Raw genomic sequence first — 6,819 nt, 5'->3', positions numbered from 1 at the left:
TTATTAATCAGCATTACACTCTTCAACATTCTGACTCACAACACAGTAAAAACATCTAAGATTAAATATCTGTCAACTAACTGTATATTGTAGTTCAAAATAATTATACGCCTTCTGATGCCAAATATCTATGACCACTCTAACAGTCTTTGTTGTTGTTGGTCTATTTTTTTACATAGTAGTAACTAGTCTTGTTCTTGTATTGAGAAAGATATTTTTTATTATAAAAGCTGCTATTCTTCCTTCTATTACGAAATAAGTTCTTAGATTTATGTTATTTCTTATTGAAGAATATAAATGGGAGCATACTTGATATATCGTATTAAAGAGAAAATATAAGATTTTGGTTTTCTAAAGGTTTCGGCATATATTAAATATTTTCTTAGGTTAGAAGGGTCAGTTTCTACTTAACTATAATTCAGTTTAAATGTACAGTAAGTCATATTTATATCTAATTATTTTGATCTTTCATTTCTTTTAAATTAAACGAATAGTACTTCGACAGTTCAGCCCTCTACTGCATAAAAGCTACAACTGCTGTAAAGAAGTGAACTTATTAATGTTTACGTTTATGTAACTTTAGATTGTTCAAACTTCTCGCTTAGCTCTATCATTGTTATTTGAAGACTTTTCACCAAAATATTACATTTTGACTTTTGTTCAAAAAATTATACAAAAAATCATACGCTGTTCTCGAAAATTCGAAGACTAAAAAATTAATTTTGATATCAACAATGGTTTAAACTCCTAGAAAAAATATACATAATTAATGTATACAAACTAGAAGAAAAAAAAACCAACCGCCAGATTCATACAGGGAGAATGCATATTTAATAACGAAAAATACACGTTGCTTCAAATAATTACCTCTGAAGACCATTAAGAGATACGTACAACAAGTAGTAACGCTGTACTTTATAGGGAAAATAAAATAAGAAAATAATATTCCAATATATGTAACATTTTCAATAAGTCATCAATCGTTACATGATGCGTTGTGATGTAATTACTAATCGAGAATTATATTAAGCTGTATATTTAGCTGTTGACCTTAAGCCTTAAATTAATAACTAAATTCAATCTTCTAAGCTAACTGTTCCATCTGTTAGGTGCTTCCCTCTGTAAGAGAAAAATCCTAAAATGTTTGTTACTTACATAGAAACCGACTTCATGATAAAATTGAATATAAACAATAAAAAAGGGACAACGTTATACAGCATGGATTAAAATAGGGTACTGAATTTTAATTATTTTAATTCATACATTGTCCCTTTTTTCTTATTTTATACTTGTATTTGTTACTTTATATCAGGGTTCAAATGATTTATTTAAAAAACGTGTCATTATCGTATTACAAGAAGTTGCGATTTATTTATAATAATTAAACCGTCCAGTGTTAGATCGGTTTTACTGATAATATATAATAATTAATTAGAAAATACCCTTAAACATATGAAAATCATAGTTGTCTGTACTGATTTTTTACCAACTAAAAACCTCTGAAATGAAAGTTTGTTTTAATCTCTTTGGCTTACTGTTGTTTAAGAAACTGTTATATTTGTACTGCTCTTATTATTTTTGAAATAATTTGTAAAATATATATAAAATCATTTGACATCTTTCTTTATATACAAAATGAAAGCAACGACGTTTAAAGACTTGAGAATTCTTGAATAAAGTTAATTAGCTTTAGGCTTTGTGTGAGTCAGAATTGGTGATAAATTAGATATTAACTGGATGTTCTACCAATGATCTATCATACTTTTCTTTCTTGCACTCCTGAGCTCGATCATATTCAGCATTTAATGCAATATATTAGAATAAGGTTTCAATCCCTATTCTATAGTCTTACACATGAAAAAAGAAGTTATAAAATTTACTTTATTATTTTTCAATTTCGATTATTTTATAATATAATTATATAATTAAATATATTTGCTAAGGAAAATTAATACAGTGTATTTCATGCGACTAAATTTATAAGGACACACGTGCACTAGCAACTCTGGTGGATACGTTGAAAACTTTTGCCCTCCAATTGCACAGTGGTATGTCTGCGGACTTACAATGCTAGAAACGGGATTTCGATACCCGTGGTGGACAGAGCACACATAGCCCATTGTGTAGCTTTGTGCTTAAATACAAAGAAACAAATTGAACATTTTTAATTTTAGACGGATTCAGTGAACACACATATATAATTGTATTATTTTAGAAGGTATGTATTACGTGTTTTTCATTGGTTTATTAAGAAAGGTGAAACTCTATTATTTGATTATAAGTTTTCTAAGCTCTAATTTGTTGCAGTTTTCGGTACATATGCTATAATATATTTGGGCTTAAGGATTTCTTAATACGTATATATATATTTACATGTAAAGTACCTGATAATTTCATACAAGTTTAGGCATTTTTTAATAACTCCTGATATACTACTAATACCTCATCTTCTGTGTAGAAGCTATGATTACTTTAAAAGCATAAGTTTTCAACATTAGTGCCCCCCCCCCAGTGCCACAGCGGTAAGTCGGAAAGCTTATAACGTTAAAACCGGATTTCAATACCCGATACAGCACAGATAGCCCATTGTGTAAAGTTTTTGCTTAACTACAAACAAACAAATAATATAAAAAACATATTAATATACAGAATGACTCCAAATAATAGGATTGTAGGACATGTATAAAAGAAATATAGCCCTTGACACCACTCCTACATTTCTTCTATACAATTGATAGAGGAAATTCCCAGGAAGAAATAATATCTTTGAACTTACGTATCTCATCATCACTTATGTTTATGTTTACTGTGAACAGAGAGTGTTGTCAAGGGCTACATTTCTTCTATACAATTGATAGAGGAAAGTGTTGTCAAGGGCTACATTTCTTCTATACAATTGATAGAGGAAAGTGTTGTCAAGGGCTACATTTCTTCTATACAATTTATAGAGGAAAGTGTTGTCAAGGGGCTTCTGCCGCATTCTTGTACTGATTGAAAACATACATTTACCATGAATGAGATTCCTACTACCACCAGGCCACTCTGTATTATAAAAAAATAAGAAATAGAGCCTTAACTTGTCAAAAGATAATAATTATGTGATATCACATATGATAAGTTCTAGAAACTGACTTTGCATATTTTACGTTTAGAAATTTAAAATATTAATTTATATAAATCCTATACATTGATCTAATATAAAAGCAGAAGATGATATTGAACGAATTCAAAATTTATAATAATTTCACTAAGCACTCAATTGTAGGACGAGTCAGGTGACTTATAAATATTAAGACATTTGATTCCATGTATTAATTATTGCTATCTGTTGTTAGATTTTTTAGAATAAAAGAACCTTGTTGATCGCTAAGTACTTTCTTTCATTCGGCAAACTCTTATTTTTCTCCTTTTTTCTCATTCCTTTAGAGAGACAGGTGACACATTAAATTAAAAAGGAATCTAATGGTATACAAGTATACAATTTATAACAAATTCACTAAGCTATCAGTGGTTGAATAAATCACCACTAGAGAGCTAAAAAAAAGGATATTAACTGACAATCTCCAAAACTTTCTTTGAAATACAAACCATCAATCTCATCTTAGTAAACTTACACTTCAAGTATAATGAATAATGCACTGAAATGCTATAGCATATTGAAAAATTAGAGAAACATATCATTCATTCTGTGTAACTTGATTTTCTTTAACCAAAAACCCATATTTTTCAAAATTCATTTACAATCTAGTATGAAAATATAACATAAAACACAAATTATTGAGAGATAAGTGATTAAATACCATTATTGAAGATCATAACTCAAGCTAATTAAAAAGAAAATTAAAATAATTGTTCAGGTATAAACTAAGAATAATTCACAGAAAATATGGAAGGTATTCAACCAAGTGTCTTCGTTATAAAATATAGAATTAATATTTATAGCTTGTCTTTTTTTAAATGGTTCAGTTCGATAATTTATAATATTTTTCATGTTGAGTATAAGTAAAATATTGTTGGTTTTTCCCGAGTTTAGTGAACAGTCTTAATCCAATTTCTATTAGTTCTTGTAAAAATAGAAATTGATAAATATGAATTTATCACATTCTCTAGAATATTTGATATATATATATATTAACATTGCCTTGGGGCCCGGCATGGTTAGGTGGTTAGGGCGCTCGACTCGTATCCCCGTTCGAATCCCCGTCACACACATGCCAACCTCCGCCTTTGCCTGGTCCCAAGTCCAGGATAAGAAAGGAGGATAGTTGGACTAGCAACCTACTACAAGTAACTGCAACAACAACAACTTTCCGTCGGTGAGGTGTTGTTACGGCCCTATGCTCCACTGGGAGTTTACAGGAAAAAAAACAAAAAATATTGCCTTACAAAAGTACCATTTGAAATCACATCTGTTTTCAATAAAAAATATAACTGGTTGCTTAATACGATCTTTTGAAGTAAATTTTGTTGCCACAGTGTACTGTTCTCTACTATGTAGAATAAATTAATTAATATAAATGAATGAAAAATTGTAGAGAAAGTACTTTTGCACATTGTTAACGACATGTAATAATGAATTATTTATATGGTTATGCAGGTATATCGTGAAATATCTTAATCGCTACTTTACTCTTGTAAATGTATTGAAGACGGGATTTTTTCATAGGCATAATTCATTTTTTTGTTTTGGTATCACATGCTAACTTACACTTACATTATTATGTGCAATTTATTGGAAAACTATTTGTTATGTGAAAATATGGACTTTTTTCCAACTGAAAATTGATGTTTTAAATGTACAATTACAATAACCGATCTATAGAGAGAATGTATAAGTTACTTGAAAAGGCACGTGACAAATTAATTTGTAATACAATACAAATGTACTGGTATTTTAGGCACTCTATGACTTTAATATATTCAAATGAAACTTCTGTAGATATATATAAACTATTAAGAATACATAAAAAATGATAATAATATGAGTGTAATGAAATGATAAATGTTATTAATTCAAAATGTGGCGTTCTCACATTTTAGCTAATTATAAATAATGTAAAAATATGTTAGAATGCATAGAAAATATTGGTTTATTCTGGAAAAAAACATACAAAATATAATGACCATCCAAGAACTTCACAATGAAAAACACTACCACTACGTTAGTGAAAATTAGAAGATTCTGTCAATTTCCAAGAAAGCATGTGACTTAGAAAATAAATGTACAACTTAAATTATTTCTTCTTATTATTAATAAATAACAGTATAACGTGGTGAATTTTTCCTTTAAGGATCAGTGATTTCTTATTAATATTTCCTCCATGTACGTTAATTTTTTATTAATGATCATGATCATAATACACAAAGAAGCATTAACTCGTGTATTACTAATATGTTACCAGGTTAATGTCAAATGAAGAATTAGACCCATACTTCTAACAAGTTCTTAGACTTATTTTGATAGAAAGTTCTATTTTTAAAATTAGGATTATATAATTAAATAAAGAATGGTTTTTAGATCTTCTCATCCATCATTAACAGTCTTTTTATGAATTACGTTAATTTTTTGAACCACCATGTATTTGTAAAGGATAATCAAAATGAGATAAAAGATAGTTTCCAACTATGACATAACATGGGAAAAACAGTATTAACTCTGATTTTAAAACTCAGTACAGATTGTTTGGAAAGCTTAATATTTTTAAGTGTTGTGTTTTTTTTTTGTAGTTGTTTTTTCATACAGTATTGTGGATATATAAAATCAATCATAAAATTCATTTAAATTTAAATATGTATTTAAATTCTACCATTTCACTATACTTTGTATTTAATACAATGTTCTGGACTAAAATGTCTCTGTCTGACGCACTACTGTTAAGTTTAAGAAAACATAGTTTATATAAGATGTTTCAGGTGAATGTAGCCTAGCAACTGCATCGAAGATAAAATGGAGTGAATGACAATACGAGCGGAAATATGATAAAAGTTTCAGCTAATATGTAAAGGTATTTATTACAAAAGAAGAGTCACAGATGTCAGTGAAATGTTTATTAGACAATAAACAAACTAAAAAAAAAAGAACAAACAATACATACGAAGCAAAAGCTGAAAAATCTATTTGGTGGGCTCTTATTGTAGAATGCCCCAATGGCTGTACAATAAATATTGTGTTCCGACGACTGCCGCATCAACTGTTTACCCCTTTTTTTATTTCTTTTGGCCATGATTATAAAATTGGGAATAATATCCTTATCCATTGTGAAACAAACTTAAGTAATTAAAAGTAATAGTTAATAATATCTCTAGGGAAGAGCATAACATAGTACTAAGAAAACACTTAGGAAAAAGTTAGTAATTTAAAAAGTAAAAATACTTGACAATCCGAGCACTTTGAAATTAATGAGTTTTTTTGTGATTTAATATACACTTTTAACCATTAGGATTTCCGTCTATACTTCTGGAATGAAAGTCTATTTCTTGTATGATTTAATCCTATTTGAAAATGAACTATCATATTTTTATTAGTTGTTGCTAATGTGTACAACATTTAGAAGAAGCCTAAAAACATAAGTTTTGATTTATGAAAAACGTAAGAAACAAATGTTACAGAAATTTATAAGTTACAATAAATTCACTATGTTATTAGTATCAACAATCTCTATACGTTCTATATAATTTTTTAACCACCATATATTTGTCAGGGAAAATAATAAAAAACAAATAAAAACAGAGACTACTGAATAAAGATTGTTCTTCGTATATTTTGTTCTCTACTGTGAAAGAATTCCACTGTTTCTTTTAATTTGTTATACGTTTCAG

The sequence above is a fragment of the Limulus polyphemus genome, unplaced genomic scaffold (genome assembly GCF_000517525.1).
Source record: "Limulus polyphemus unplaced genomic scaffold, Limulus_polyphemus-2.1.2 Scaffold1387, whole genome shotgun sequence".
Classification (NCBI taxonomy): Eukaryota; Metazoa; Arthropoda; class Merostomata; order Xiphosura; family Limulidae; genus Limulus; species Limulus polyphemus.
This window is presented reverse-complemented; position numbering follows the sequence as displayed.